Below are 14,086 nucleotides of genomic sequence, written 5' to 3'. Positions count from 1 at the left end.
ACAGGGTTTGGATAGTGCTTTCTTCCTGAATAGCCTGGGTGAGAAGTATTGTACCCTGCTGTGAGATAGCGATATAGAACTTATTAGCTAGTAGCAAGACACTGGCTATAGAATCAGTGTCCTTCTCTTACGAAGCCATCTTGAACATTGACCTATGCCTGCTTTTATATTGCACCGGAAGTGCACAAACGTCTGAAGGAAAGAGAATAATAGAAACTCCTAACTGGTGGGTCAGATTCCAGGCTTAGGAAAACCCTAAAGTGAAGGGAATGATTCACTGAACACAAAAGAGTTTCCCCAACAGTGTTAAATTTTTTTAAATGTGAAAAAAAACTGTTTCAACTTTTTATCTCTGAGGAAAAACATTCAGCCTCCGCCCAGTGGAAATAAATATGCAGAACCAGGGGGATCCACTCTGTTTGTTCTGATGCCCCAACCAGCTTGGTCATTCTGTGTGTAGTGAGTGTGAGTCTATCAACAACTTACTGTAAAGTTGAACTGTTTATGTTAATACATATCATGGATCCAGTCATGGAGCACAAAGTGTCTGGAGCCCCTGGCTGTGTCCATGAATAGAAATAAGGATTGAAGAGATTTTTAAACTAGGACATGTAGAGTAGAGTATGTAGTGAGGGAAATATACAGCAAGCTTTTCCAGGCTCCTGACAGTCTGGGATGCAGCCTGCATAACCTCGGTGTTTTGCTGATAGTTTATGTATGCTTCAACAGCCACAGAATTGGGCATCATTATGTTCTCTGGAGAGTCTATTGAAAACAAAAAGATGTGCTTCCTTGTACAAGAACATTTCACTGAAAAATGGTGTTTTCAGAATGTTCAATGTCTCATCAGAGGTTTGAGTAACCTAGATAACTCTGTTAGATGTAAAGACCCAGTGTGAGATTCTGATCTCTGTTACACTAGTATAAATCCAGAGTAACGCCACTAAAGTCAGTGGAGTTACCTTGACTTTACACCAATAGAACTGATCAGATTCTGGCTCTAATCATTCAGTCCAGCTGTCCTTGAGTCAAAACTCCCACGGAAGGCAAGGGGAGCAATCAGCATGCAAGAATGGTAGGACCGAGTCCTACGTGTTAAGAACTCTCCTTACCAGTTTGCTGGTGGACACACTGAACTCGCGGAAAACATATGCTACCATATCCCATTCTACACAATTCTCCACACTTCCTGAACTGAGCAGCCTCCTGATGAAATGAAGAACTGCCTTCCTCACCTGCAAGGGTAGAGATTACACACAAGAGTTCTTGTTATCCCTTCTGCCTGAAATAGGAGATAGGATATGAGAGTCCTTGTGCCTTTGAGTTTATCTCCTTAGATTATAAACGTGGATACATTTAACACTAGCAGGAGAATGACATGCCTTCTCTAGTCTGCAGTCTCTCCTCTGGATCTGAATGAAAGCTCCACCCAGATATCCATTCATCCCATATCATTGAAAAAAACTGAAATATTTCACTGCTCCACACACAATCTTACCATAGCATTCTGATCACTGAAAGTGGATTTCACTGCCTTCACAATCAGAAACTTTTTAACTCTTGCCTCGGGCACTGAAAGATAAGGAGAGGTGTATAGTACTTCTTTTTTCCACTCACTCACTTTCCACATTGGAATTAATCCTGGATTAACCGAGCTTCTCTCATCTACAGAATCAGTGGGAAAAATATAGGACCAAACTCTGGTCTCAGTTACACCAGTGTAAATCTAAAGTAATTCCACTTCTATAACGAGTGCCATCATACTACCATGATGGAAATATTATAAAAGCGTTAGATAGACTGAGGTCATTGAAGTTAATCTGTGTTTACACCAGTAGAACAGAACTCAGAATCTAGTCTATAGTGTATAATACTGACGAATATCGAGCCAGGAGTCCTATTTTATTTGTATCTGATTATTGTTAACATGCATTAGCCCCAAGTTAACTTCTGTATTTGAAGTTGAAAAATATCTTGGGCTACATTCAGCACTTAGTTGAACCTGTTGATTTCTGGGTGGCCATAGGGGGGTAACTTAGGGCAGCATTTGGTCCCTTAGTGGAGATCCAAACCACTGGTGACTGTGTGTTATAGAGACTCTGTGCCCCATTTGCAGAGGCGATGAGTCTGTTACAGCCCTGCGGTGCCTACAAAGCCTTGGTTCTTTAGCTCAATCTATAGTAACTCACACTTTTAGCTCTGGATCAGGGCCGGCTTTAGGCCGATTCCCCCGATTCTCCTGAATCAGGCCCCGTGCCTAAGAGGGCCTCGCACCCCACGCCTAACAGGGCCCCGTGCCCAGTGGCCTTTTTAATTTTTACTCACCCAGCGGCGCTCCGGGTCTTTGGCGGCACTTCGGCGGCGGGTCCTTCACTCCCTCCGGCTCTTCGGCGGCACGTGAAGGACCCGCCGCCAAAGTGATGCCGAAAACCCGGAGTGAGTGAAGGGCCCGCCGCCAAAGACGTGGAGCGCCACCTGGTGAGTACAAGCCCCACGAATCGGGCCCAGCACTTCCTAAAGCCGGCCCTGCTCTGGATGTCCCCAACTCAACCCTCAGCATGTCGGCCAAGAGAGCAGCTGGCACAGTTGCTCCTGTGTTACTTACAGTCGGCGCCAACAATAGCTCTGAGCAGATTCAATGAGGCCACACGAACAGCCTCATTCTCAATCTTCAGCTGCGAGTGCAGAAATGCTATCAGATCATCAGGAGAAGAACGGGCTGCAAGGGAACAAATCACGTCCTCACTGACAACAGAACTCTTATTCTTACCATACCTGACAAAGGAAGTTACAAGGAAACCACTGTGCAACTCAGAGTCTCTTCCCCTTACCTAGCAGCACTACACAATCCAACAGCTCTGCGTGATTTTCCGTGCTGAGCGGCTTAGCTTGAGAACAGATCTGTGGGAAGAAGGGAAATGGTCAAAGAAAAACGAATCAGAAGCAATTGAAAAGAAAATGTTCAATGAATTTCTAAGCTTCCACTTCCTACTTGTCCAAATAGAGGTCTGAACCCCAGGTAGATGGTACTGAATGCACAGCAAGAATCAAACACAATGACCAATACATTAGATCAGAGAAGCTAAAGGGTTTTGAGCAGCAGAGCTGATCTAATCAAGACACAGCCACAGTTTTTACTATACAACACTGACTCCCCTGATAATCGGCTATTGGTGAAATTGCTTTACAAACTGAGCTGGATATTAGCTAAGAAAATGAGACCGCTACCTGCTTACTCCTGAGCCTGCAGAAATCAGTAAGGCATGAGGAGGTGCCCAGGCTCTGCACTATCATTCGATAGATTTTTATTGTTAATATGCTTCAGCTCGGCTGTGCCTAAGCTCAAGGGATCCAAGCAAAACCACCCCTCACCTGGTTGTGCAGAGCACTGCAGATGGCTTGAAACTTCTCTTTAGGTAGAGGGATCTTATATTCAAAAGAGACCTCCAAGAGCTGGCTCAGACTCTGCAACAGAGGGTGAAAGTCAGATGGTGGCACACACAGGAGCAATATGTAGTGACTGAAGCAGCTTCAAGGGATTCCTAGATTCCAAGGCTGGAACGGATTATTGCCATTGTCTAGTCTGACCTCCGGTACAACACAGGCCATAGACCTTGCCCAGAATAATTCCCAGAGCAGAGCTTTTAGAAGAACATCCCAATCTCAATTTTAAAACTGTCAGTGAGGGAGAATCCGCCTCGGCCCTTGGTAAATGGCTCTAATGGTTAATTATCTCACCATTAAAAACGTACGCCGTATTTCCAATCTGAATGTGTCTCACTTCAGTTTCTAGCCATTGGATCAAGTTACACCTTTCTCTGCTAGACTGAAGAGCCCATTATAAAATATGAGTCCCTCATGTATGATATTATAGACTGTCATTAAGTCACCCTGTTACAGGACAGGTCCACCCCGTCAGGGTGGTACCAGGTTGTGGAGGAATTGAAGTAGATCCGGGGCGGCCCAACTGGCCTAGTCTCCCTAGCCACTGCAGCAGTCCTGGCTCCTAGGGCAGCGTAGCCTAATGGTCAGGATCAGTGCAGCAGCCCTTCGGTGAGGGTCCACGACCCAACAGCGCGAGTCACTAGGGCTGCCCTTCTGGGTATGGCAGTACGGCCTAGTGGCCAAAGTCAATAGACCCACCTCTCGCCGTAGGGCAGTGCGGCCTAGTGGCCAGAGTCAATGGAACCGCCCTTGGCTCAGGGCAATGCGGCCTAGTGGCCAGAGTCAATAGAACCACCTTTTGCGGCAGGGAAGTGTTGCCTAGTGGCCAGCCCTTCTCCACTGGCTCCTATGTATTCCACAGGTCCCAGCCCAGGGCCCTGTCTTGCCGCAGGGGTATCTGTCTCCAACTCAGCGGGGATCCTTCCCAAACATGCCGAGTCAAAGCCCAGTACCTCAACTGGATCAGTGCTTAGTCCACCTAGGCTACTTCCCACCCGTTCTTCAGCAGCTGGTAGTCTCCGGGATTCTGTGGGTGGCTGGGGGTTGGTTGCAGCCACAGTCCGGCTGGCCTCTGAATCCTGGAGCACTGGCAGTCTCTCTGCAGGAGCCTGCAATGCACCTCTGCTCCCTTCCGCAGTCATCCCTGACTGAGCTGAGCGGCTCTTTCATATCCTGGTTCCAGCTGAAGCATGCCCAGCAGAGATGGGGGGACATGGCCTCCTCCGCCCACAATGTATGATTAACCCCTGCTGAACCAATGCAGGGTAGGTAAACCCCATCACGCACCCTTTTACTGTCTGTTTGTTAAACTAAATAGATTTAGTTCCTTGATTCTACCACTGGAAGGCATGTTTTCTAATCCTTTAATCACTGTGGCTCTTCTGTCAATATCCTCTCCAATTTATCAACACCCTTTTTGAATTGTGGGCACTAGAACGGGACACAGTATTCCCACAGTAGTCACACAAGTGCCAGATTTAGAGGTAAAATAACCACTGTACTCCGACTTGAGATTCCCCTTTTTATGCATCCCAGCTTTAGCCCTTTTTGGCCACAGCATGAGTTCGTGTTCAGCTGATTATTCATCATGACCCCCAAAATCTTTTTCAGAGTCACTGCTTCCCAGGACAGCATCCCCCAGCATGTATGTATGGCCTAAATTCTTTGTGCCTAGATGGAGACATTTACATTCAGCCATATTTAAATGCACCTGTTTGCACCCAGTTTACCAAGTGATCTAGATCACTCTGAATCAGTGAGCTGTCCTCTCCATTCTTTACCACTCCCCAATTTTTATCTCATCTGCCAACTTTACCAGTGATGATTTTATGTCCTCTGCCAGCTGATTGATAAAAAAGGTGAAAATCTAATTCCTTCCTGCAGCTAAACACTTTTCTCCTTTGCTGCTTGAAGCTTTCAGAATGTCTCTGATGCCATCTACATATTTTACTATGTTTAAGCAGTTGTGTAGTGCCCTGATGCTATCAAACAAGTCCATGATGCGTTGGTTCCCTCCAAATCATGGGTATTTCAACCCCAAAAGTGACCACATACTCTGTACCAGCTTCAACCAAGAGCGATGGTGAGTAAATATCACTACCAAGTAGTTATAGCTGTCTCATGACTTCATTTACCACTGTGTAGCCCCACTGAAGACAGAATATGGCCTATTACTTCTTGCTCATGTGATACTGAGTTGGATGAAATAGAGAGACGAGGGGAGTGAGACAATATCTTTAATTAGATTATTTCACCCACCTTCTCGCTCTAATATCTTGAGACCAACATGGCTACAACAGCACTGCATAGAACGGTAGATGAAATAGACAGGCAATGCTTTTATATCGATCTAGTTATATAAGCCAAAGCAATCACCCTCAAGCCTCCTTAGTATTCATTTTCAACCACTGATAGTTGGTTTGGTACTGACCAGAGACAACATATGGCAGCCCCTGCTGTGAGGAGTTTATGATCTAAAAGAGAGACACAGAGTTGACAGGATGTACTGGGAAATCACAAGGAGGGAGTATCTTGTTGGGGAGTGGGGCAGGTGTTCTGTTTTTTATCTCCTTATCATCCTCCCCAAGAAACAGAGGATGCTTTTCATGAGAGGCATTTACCTACAAATCTTGTTGCCTGGGTCACCATGTGCATCAACCCAGAACTCGTGTGGATATTTATTATCTAACAAGTCACTGTCTAAACCAGGAAACCCCACTGGCAGCAAACTCATCATGCAGTTCATACATGCACACGCATAGACAGTTACCTTAATGAGTGGTACCTCACCTTGGTGACGTGAAAAACATCAATGTCCTCCTTATATTGCTCAAGGAGCCATGAGATCAGTTCAAATATCCGATCGTGATGCTCCTCTTTGTGTAGCAAGAGGCTCATCATGGGACCAAGGGCTTTGATGACGGCCTGCTTGAGCTGCATAGATGAGATACAGAATTGATGTTCCTAAGAATTCATTCAATATCATCCATTGGGCACACCTTTTCTACTTCTAATGAGTGCAACTTCCCTTGTTCCACTGTAGGAACAGCCCTATCTCAATATTTCCTGGTAAAGAACCGGGATTCGTAGGGTTGGTTTCAGGATTATATTCTAATGCACTTCACAACTATACCAGGTGAAATATTCCCCAGATTAGTAGGCATTCTCAGCCAACTCAAAACTGCTGTAATTCCACTGGGGCTGAATGGACTTATACCAGGAATTAATTTAGCCCACTATCCTGTGTTCATCTGCACATGAGGTGCATAAAACTAGAAGCTATGTACACTGTGTACAGACAGAATTTCCATGATGTGGTGACATTATAAATATATGGGGTTTAGATGTTTTACATGACACTCTGTTCCATCCAAAAGGACCTACCATTAAATGCCATCATCACAGAGAGTGACAGACACACAGAATTTAACATTACAATTTCTGCTAAAGGTTTAGAAAGCCAGCAATTCTCACCTCCAGATCCTCACATTGCAGCCAGTTGCTGGTCACATGACAATAGAATGGAAGAATTGTATCGAAGAATCGCAATGTACCCATGCTGGGGAATGTGCTCTTATCCCAGCTAGTCAAATATAAATTTATTGCCCTTGACCATTTTTCCAGAACTGCATGGAAGGAGAGAAGACAGGCAACGTGAAAAGGACATATTAGTAACGAGGAGAAGTTGCTTTATCAGTGAACTCAGCCAGGCCTAAAGTTTACTACAATTCCATGGCAGCTACTGCTTAGTTCAGGACTAGACGCTGAAATCCCATATCAATTTTGAGCTATTTCTTTTCCCCCCATTCCACGTCTTGTTTCTGAAAAGGCTTTTAAATTTGTATATCTCTCAATCTTTTTTCAATTACCATCATTTGAAGACAATTTTTTTTCTCCCTTCCTTGTTACCTCTTCATTAGAGCTGGTTGAAAAAGCAGTTTAAATTAAATTAAAAATCTTTACTGATAGGTTTTTTTTTTTTTTTTCAAAATTGCAAAGTATAAAAATCATTGATATTTTTCAAAAATCAAAAAACTTCAGCCACCTCTTTAGCTGCTCCTAAACACTGGACGCACACTTCCTGATCAAAATTGTCATTGACATTTTTCAGGTTTGTTTTTCATCAAATTTGGAAAGAAAAATTATGGAAAATGTAATTAAAAATCAAAATATTTCAACCGGCTCTCCTCTGAATGACTCGCGTCCTCTGCAGTTATTGTTTATTTAACCCTAACACTGTATGATTTCATCTTGAGTTACAGTTTGTCTGAAAGATGTTCAGTGCCCCTAACATCCATTGGCTTTACTGGGCTTTGAAGGTATTGGGGAGCACTTTGCCCTAAAAGTAGGTGTATCTAGTGTCCTTGCTAAGAAGAATTAGGGCCCAATCCTGTTCTCTATGAAGTTGATGGCAAAATTCCCATTTACCTCAAAGGCACAGGATTAACCCCTTACTGAGCATCACCTGAAAAGCAAAGGAAGAGAGAAGTGGAGAGGAAGAGAAGATAGAGAAAGAGGGTGAAAGGAGATGATGATAAAGAAACTAAGGAGAGAGAATGGGTGGAGGAGTGGGAAACAGGGGATTTTTAAATGTTCAGTAATGAAAATTGCTCCCTTTACCTCCTCCCCCAGGAGCCTCCTGGCAGATGGGCAGCTTCAGCCTTTGTGTGTGTTTATTTTAAATGATATCCATGAGTCATAAAGGGCCTGAACTTACAAATGCTCAGCGCCTCCTGCAAAGTATGGAGCACTCTCAACTTCATTGAGTGCCACGGGAGCCAAAGAACGCAGCACCTAGTGCAATCCAGGGCAGGGAGCACAGTTCAGGGCCTGTTTGCAAACTTGGCCAGTCACTTCAATCTGTACCAAGACCCCCTCAATATCCATTTTGGGCACCTACAGTAGGTGCTGCACTTACCACCACAAAACGCTTGTCTCAGCCTGCTGTCCTTGACTAACCCCAACATGGAGAACATGCGCTTCAGGGTCATTCCCACATAAGGGATACACTCAAGTGCTGCAGAAAAAGGCCAGAAGAGAAGGAAGAAAGTTAATCAGCTGCTCTCTGCCTTCTTACAACACACTTAGAAACACCGTGGGGCAGGATGCTATGGGCTCCAAGGCCATTTTGTGCTGCGTAAACAGAGCAGAATGGCTTTAAAGCAGCCATTGAAAGCCAGTGGGGGATTCACCCTGAAGAGGGGAATCCTCCACCAGTGTACAGCTGTGCCCGATGCCCAACTCACTCCCAGAGTAAGGGGAGGGAGCACTGGGGCGGGATGGGAAGTGGGGTGGAGAAGAGCTTCACTAGACCTGATCTTCCCCCATCCGATCCTTAAGGAACTTCAGTCAGGGGCAGGAGTTAGAGCTTGCACCTCCGTCTGGATAGCTCATGATAGCTCCCCAGACACACACACCCGCATGCACACACTCAAACAGAGCTCTGTTTAGCTGTAACATTTTTAGGTAGAGAGAGTAATCCCCTGTCCTTAAATGAAAGACAATAACTTTGAAACAAAAGATGGAAGTTACCATACCATAGGCTGATGACAGGTTGCCCAGTGTAATGAAAACAAACTCTTCAGGCAGCCCCAATAGTTTCAGACGACACTGCAGCTCGTACATCACCTCATAGAAATAGCAGCGGGCCAGGGTCACTAAGGTGTTGCTAGCTGCCACTTTGAGTTCATTTGTTGCTTCCTAAAAAAAAAAAAAAATACAGAAAGAGAGAGAGCCTGAGGTGACTGAAGCCGGTTGCACTAGCCAGAGTTGTTTATATGAGTCAAGTCCTTATTTCTGTGCATAAGTTGTGAATGAAGCCTCCCAACTTTCTGTGGAGAGAGTCATTAGTCACAAATATTCATCGAGTCATTTGGCTAAACAATTTTCAGCCTTTGAGTTCCTTGCAAGAACTGCTTAGTTAGACTATTTACTATTAGCTACTTGTGGTGGATGTCATATGATATTTTTCCCTGCTCTTCCCTGAGGAGGTAGTGAGACACAGACTGGGCAGCTTCAAGATATTCCGAGAGCTTTCCTGGAGTAAACTGTCCCCAAAAGGAGGCTGACTTCCTTTGGAACAAGAGAGGGATTTTTCCATGGGTTTTCCTGCTGGCAAACTATATTCTAAATCCAATGCTGCTTCTTTTGGAGACAGCTCAGATTCTGTCTGTCTTGGGGCTTTATACTGCCACTTATCACTATAGTATCAGAGCGCCTTCCACATAACATCAGGATCAATAATGAAATCCCTAGTAGACTTTGGGAAAGACTTGCTCGTTCAGAAACCATAGGCCTGTCTCTGTGTCTGATATCGTGTGTCTCGGGTCCTGATCCTGCAAAGCACTTAAGCACATGTGTAACTTTCGCATGTGAGTTCTCCCATCCTATGCATGTGCACAAGTGCTGTCTAGGACCTGGACTTTGGTCTGGAGGAAGGTGTGGGCCTCTAACAGGAGAATCTATTTTTGTTTCAGTATATAGTTTACCCCCCCAAAAAAGAGAGTTTTAATTAATTAAAGCTTTGGCTCCTTTGATTAGTATCTCGGGAGAACTAACTTACCTGAGTCTCTCTCATGTGGTTGGAGGCCAGGGTTATTATTTTGTTCAGTAGCCCACTCTCTAGGCCCCCGGTGTCCTGCTGTAATACTTTCTCTAGGACACAGTAAATGTCAACTCTGTCTTGCTGCAGACAAAACATAAACGAGAATAAACAATTGGAAAAAGGTTTTCTTGATGACCACACAGTAATTTGGCTAATAAGCCCCTGCCCTAAAGAGTTTACAATCCACACATGAAATGACTAGCCAAGTCTTATCATAACAGAGCAGGTCCGTGGCCAGGAAGAGAATCCATGTCTCCTGAGTCATTATCCAGAATCCTATCCACGAGGCCACACAGACTCCTCAGCCTGCATGCTCACACAAGTCATCCATTGGTTTAATTGGTGTCAAACATGCCAGGCCCTCCACAATCACTGCATTTAGCAGCACTTCAGAAGCAGCCAAGCAATTTACATATTTTAATCTTCCTGGAGAGAAAAGAGCCAGAATAAATGCCCTTCGCTGCCCCCTTATCTAGTTTCATTTATTTAAAACAAACAATACAAATGAGCACCTTGCCCTTGCTCTATCCACTCCAGACAGAATTTGTAAATGTGTAATTACAAAATACCCAACTCCCGCAGTAAGTCCTCAACAGTTAGATCTACATTGACAGTCGCACACTCGAAGGTGTCTTTTATGAGGCCCATCAGTGTAGAAATTCACAGATGATACTAAATATGGAGGAGTTGTGGTATCAGCTGGGACAGAGAAAAACTAAAGAGGGACACAGAGAAATTAAAAACCTGAGCAGAGAACAAGCTTCATTTCAGAAAACTGCCAACTAGCACATCTGGAAAGGAGGTAGAAGTAACTGACATAATGGGAGGGAAAAAAGTGGGAAGCAACAAGTGCCCTGGGGGTGACAGTGAAAAACAAAGTCAACACGTATATGCAAGGTGTGATGGCTCCCACAAAGAGCCATGTGGGTTGGGTCTTTTACACACAGGGATCATGGTACAAAGCAGGAAGACACCAGTTCCTCTCTGTTCAGCTGAGGTGTGACTGCATCTGGATTGTTGCATTTTCTAGCACCCCATTCCCAGAGAGATCAACAAATTGGAAGTAATTTATGGGAGAGCAAAAAAAGAATGCAGGGGGGTGGCGGAATTGACTTCTGAATAGAGCCCTGCAACCTGACCCAAATCCTACGGGACCTGACTACAGGCGTCAGGGTCAGGTTGGATGAGAAAACCCCTCTTGGGCTCGGGTCAGGTCGGCTCTCCTCTTTTAGCCCATGGGATCGGCACAGCCGTGACTGCATGTTCCTGCCAGCCACCACCTCCTTTCTGCGCTGCATGCGCTGTGGAGTGAGGATGCCAAGGATTCACAGCATCTCTCTCTCTCTCTGCAGCACATACCCAGGGGGCAGTGGCAGAGGATGAAGCCATTGCTGCACATTGTTGCCGCTGCGCCGGCCCCATGAGCAGGATGCGGTGGCAGTATCCGGTTTGGGGGGAAGGGTTGGGATCAGGATGGAAAATGATTCAACCCTCTCAGGGTGAGGTGAGTGGGCTTGGGGCCAGTTCAGGTTGGGCTTAAAAATTGGGCCCGAGCAGACCTCTGTTTCTGAAGACAGCCTGAAAGAGCTGCCTATGGCAGATGTGGCCAAGGGATGACTATGAGGGAGACATCATAATACCATACACCTATCTGAAGGGTGTGAACACCAAGGAGGGAGAGGAATTTTTTAGTATAATACATTTAGGTAAAAGTAGAAGTAATGGGATTAAACTAAAAAAAGACTTACAATTTAATAACAGGAAACATGCCCCAACTGTGAGACAGGTCTATTAGGCTAGGACATAGTCTTCCTAGGAAAGTGGTGGAAGCTCAGTCATTAGGGGCTTTTAAAATTAGTTTGGCCCAAACAGTGAAAAATAACTGCTGGGAATTCTCCTGCATTAGCAAAGAAATGGACTGGATGATCCAATAGGTCTTTTCCATCTCTGTCTCCTGCGAGTCTCTAAATCTATGTGACCTGCATGCCAAGGTCATAAAGCACTTTGGAATGTTCAAAGCCAATCAGTTCTCTTGACTGGCTAAACATTCCAGTGGTTCTGCTTGAAAAGGAATGCTTCTGCACACTGCAATCATACCAGACAGCTCCACTGGGGAGAAGCTCCTTCCCTTCATTTTTAAATGGAAGGAGGATTTGTTTAATTGAAAATTGTCTCTGATAACTTATGAATACATAGGCACTATGCAATTCAAGTAATTAATCAAATTAATTAACATAATTAATTGAGTCATTCAAATAATTAAAGTACTAGGAGGCCAAGTTCAGTTCTGAACTGAACGGCTTATCTTGGCCTCCTAGTACTTTAATTGAAACTAAAATGCCTTCTGTGTTGGCCCTTAATAGAGAAATGGACTTGTTGGATGCAAGTATTAATAAATGGAAAAAGGGGTCTGAATATTACTCCTGGGGGAATTCTGCACTACTGCGCACGTGCATAATTAATGAGCCTAGGATTTAGAGCAGGGAGTCAGTTCACTTGGGTTTTATTCACATTCTTTTACTAACTTGCTAAGTGGGGTGTTGAGCAAGTAACTTAATTCCCTGTGACACAAATCATACATAAATGGGGATAATGCTTACCATTCTCACAAGGGTGCTGTGAGTCTTAATTCATTAGTATTAGGTAAGTGCTTTAAGATTTTTGGATGAAGATGCTAAAGAAAGGCAAAGTATTATTGGAAGAGCTTACTGCAAGTCCTACAGTGTACTTTTACTATATCCAGCCCATGTACTCCACTGTGTGTAAAAGGACAACGCTCTCTTTATAGAGCATTATATTATCCTGATCTGTAATAACAGCATTTTGCATTCTGAGTTTATGCCTGAGGACAGAAGGGTGAATACTGATTATACTGATGGTGCGCCAGGCCAAGTTCTATACTGAATTACCCCCATGCATTCCCATATACCCCCCTGAAGTCAGGTAGAATTTGGTGTGGATACATGGAAAGCAGATGTAATTTCATGAAATTGCCCTACCTCATCCTGTTGCAGGTTCTCTAGCAGAACTGTCACAACGCTAGCCAGGTTGGTCTCAGCTATAAAAGCAATCCTGAGGGCAATTTTGCCCTTATCTTGGTCATCCATATTTGCCAGGAGGGAAACAACCTCATTATAAACACCTGAAATTAAATAAAAGGATTCGGCTGGTTACCACTGATAGTAGAAATTGATGCCGGCCTCTTTAATTCACTGTCCAGTAAAGATTCTGCAGGAGCCCAAACACTGTGAGAAGTAGACCTGGGAATTATGTAAATCCTCTTCCTTGCGCCTGATGACCAGGTTTGTTTGCTGAACTACCCAATGTGTTTGCGGGGAAATCATAATGAAGAAAATTTGCTCCTTTCAAGTAGATCCCCACATAAAATAATCTTTCTTTCCCTCTTTACTATCAATCCAAGAGTTTTGATCGCATACAGAATAATAATTTATGGTCAAAATTTTCAAAACTGGGTGCCTAAACTTAAGCTCCTAAATCCATATTAAGGCACCTATGCCCTGAGTCAGCATCCTAATCACATGCTTAAGTCTAAGCCAACAAAGAGACCTAAAGTTAAGCACATGCTTAAGAGTTTTGCTTAGTCAGGGCCTCATTTTCAAAAATCCTGAGCACCCACATGTACCTATTGGCTATGCTGGGAACTTTTTGGGGCTCAGTATCTCTTGAAAATCAGGCCACTTTTTTAGACATCGGTATGAATTTAGAAGCCTAACTTTAGGCCCCCTGTTTTGAAGAAAGCCTTTAATCTTATTTTATGGTCGTTTAAATACTTGCAGAGAAGACTCATGGAACAGAGTTCATCCGGTTGCCTGTAGAGGTCATAAAGGACTTTCCCCCCCATATACAATTGACTAGGTGTATGCTGTGAGTGGGGTCAGGTGGTTCCTTCCAACCTTCATCTGAAGCATCAGGGATTGACCATAGCAGGAGAAGGGACACCTGGTAAGGTGGACCAGTGCTCCAAGATGGTTCAGAGAATCTGTTTCCTTAGATGTCCTGCTCACATGCTCAGGGTTC

General features: G+C 44.3%; 1 protein-coding gene and 1 long non-coding RNA gene across 2 annotated transcripts in view; both read right to left on the bottom strand.

The window, feature by feature from the left end:
* Positions 1–14,086, bottom strand: part of LOC117888488 (adhesion G protein-coupled receptor E3-like) — a 255,697-nt gene that overhangs the window by 172,468 nt on the left and 69,143 nt on the right. The window lies entirely within an intron of this gene.
* Positions 2,624–3,482, bottom strand: LOC117888517. The gene is made up of 3 exons (XR_004648342.1): positions 3,373–3,482; positions 2,832–2,901; positions 2,624–2,719 (listed from the first exon to the last, which is right to left on the bottom strand). It is a non-coding gene; the product is annotated as an uncharacterized LOC117888517 (long non-coding RNA).

Source organism: Trachemys scripta, chromosome 16, assembly GCF_013100865.1.
Source record: "Trachemys scripta elegans isolate TJP31775 chromosome 16, CAS_Tse_1.0, whole genome shotgun sequence".
NCBI classification, from domain to species: Eukaryota; Metazoa; Chordata; order Testudines; family Emydidae; genus Trachemys; species Trachemys scripta.
The sequence above is the reverse complement of the archived record's forward strand: the minus strand, read 5'-3'. Positions and strand labels throughout refer to the sequence as shown.